General features: G+C 38.4%; 1 protein-coding gene across 1 annotated transcript in view; it reads right to left on the bottom strand.

Moving 5' to 3' along the window:
• Positions 1–2,041, bottom strand: part of RXFP1 (relaxin/insulin-like family peptide receptor 1) — a 90,631-nt gene extending 88,590 nt beyond the window's left edge. Inside the window, exon 1 of the mRNA XM_008586371.1 lies at positions 1,909–2,041. The gene's annotated coding sequence lies outside the window, so the exon portion shown is untranslated. The remainder of the gene's footprint in view (positions 1–1,908) is intronic.
• Positions 2,042–2,242: the final 201 nt, after the last annotated feature.

Here is a 2,242-nt window from a genome sequence, read left to right as displayed (position 1 = left end):
GATCCTCCTCTTTAAACCTAAATGCTTGATTGCCTCCTTCTTAATTTGCTGTTTGGTCAATCCTGAAAAACTTGCATGACTTTGAGGATAATTACTGTAAGGATTGCTACTTCTGTTACTTGGTCTCTTTAAATTTACAGTAAAGCTAGAGTTCCCAAATCTTTTTTCACTGAGAACCCACTTTTGGTGGTAAATTTGCTGCTCCTCCCAGGTTCCTTTTTCTGCTTTCTGCCACCACTTCAATTGGTGGGAACTTCTCCTGTGGCTCTCTCTAGGACTCTATTTGAATTGCCAGTAGGTTGAGGGGAAAGTGGTTGGCAGTGGGCAGAATGCTGTTTTTTTACTTATTTATTTATTTTTTTAAATTTGTGTAATATTCAGTTGTTTTAACGAGATGCCACTTTTTGAAAAAGAAAACACATAGGCATCCAAATCAAAGGCAATTGTAACTTAAGCTCACCTGTTTAGATAGTGTGGTTACACTTGAGTTACAGCCACCATCTAGAGATAGTGTTCCAAACTGAGAAGTGTCAAAAATAAAATCAGATCAAATTAGAAAAATTTAAGAGTTTATTATCATACAACAAAAGAAAGTATGGCTTGCTAATCAGGGAGACTTCAACCCAGGTCAGAAGAAGCTCAGAGACATGTATTACAGCATGACATAAAGCAAAAATGAAGAAGCTGTTTAACCTTTACAATGATTAGTTATTACAACAGGGTTTGCAGATGGCAGGGGACAGGTTAAGGCAATTGGTATTACCTTATACCATTTTAGGAAGACCATTTGAGTTTTGTTTATGATCATTAGAAGCATTTACAAGAAATCACCTAAGTTTAAGTTTCACTTACTGTTCAAGGAATGTTAGGTTAAGTTTTGCTTACGAGGGCTAGCTGGTTTTTTCTGGTTGGGGATTTTCAAGCCTGGTCTCCATCTTATTCTACGTTAGCTGAAGTTTAATTCCTTCAAGGTAGTGCCTTAAAAAGCCTATAATACTTGAGAGAGTGATATCAGCATGACCTCTTTAGTATATATTATTTATGTAGCACTTTGAATATTAACATTGTTATGTGTGTTTTGTCCTCCCAAAATAGTACTTTATTTCCCCATGAGGGAAATGTTATTATTTTACACTTTTAACCAAAGCTTATTTTTTCCAGTGAGCCACACCCAAGCGATTCAAGTCTTTTATAAATTTGTGTTTTTAAGGCTACAGAAATTTGAACAAAATTCTTTCCGAGAGCTTGACCAGAAGCCCTCATTGTTGGCTCTATAAGGTCATAGGTATGGTTGTTGGTTAAATAATAGGTAAGTGGTGCTTACAAATTGTTGTTTCTTGTTTAGGAGCTCTTGCTTTTCCTCCCTAATTGTACTAAACAAAAGATAAGGAAGAGTAATAGCATTTGACACTTACCCTGCCATATGTCAGCACTCTTCTAATCCTCGACATTTAATCCTTCCAATTTCTCATGGTATAGGTACAATTATCAAACCCTTCTAAAAATGGGGAAACTGAGGTGCACCATGTTTAGGTAGTATTTTCATGTTTACGTAGTTATTATTGTACCCAAGTTCAAAGTTCAGCAGCCTGGCTCCAGAGTCCATATTCTCAATTTCTACATCATTCTTCCTCTGAGACATTAACTGGGCAGATGTGTTGGGTTAAAACACTCTGTGTCTCAATCACTCCTTTCCTGAAATATTGGCTGTGATACTGTTACATAGAAAAGAATGGATATTTTCAGCTAATGAGAGAAATGTATGATTTCCTTAAGCAACATATATTTTGTATTTCAGTTCAGATTTCTCTTCCCCTTTTCTTTTGTTATTAAGAGAATTCTCGACAGCTTCTCCTTCAGTCCTTCTGGCCCCTCTCTCTCACTGTGACCGCAGGGGCTCCAACTCACCGCAGTTGTCCTCATCGGCCTGATTCCCACAGTCGTCCACACTGTTGCACTGAAGAAACTGAGGCAAGCACTTGCTGATATTGCCGCAGGGGAAGTAGCCAATGGGGCACTGGATGTCCTGTCCGCTCCCATGAGCAACTGTGACGAAGGGAGGGGAGGAGACACAACATTTGAAGAAGGGTGATACAAAGGCATCGCAAAGAGTGGTTTCCCCTGATGTTTTATAAACATTTGGTTTTCTCACCCTGGTTTATATAACCCTCCATACGCTAACCTCACCTTACTTGTTATCCCGATGCCAACTATTTTCCAAGAAACTTCTCATCAATAGGAT

This window comes from Galeopterus variegatus, unplaced genomic scaffold (assembly GCF_000696425.1).
Source record: "Galeopterus variegatus unplaced genomic scaffold, G_variegatus-3.0.2 Scaffold3965, whole genome shotgun sequence".
In the NCBI taxonomy this organism is placed as follows: domain Eukaryota; kingdom Metazoa; phylum Chordata; class Mammalia; order Dermoptera; family Cynocephalidae; genus Galeopterus; species Galeopterus variegatus.
Note: the sequence above shows the minus strand (reverse complement) of the source record. Positions and strands in the feature narration are given on the sequence as shown.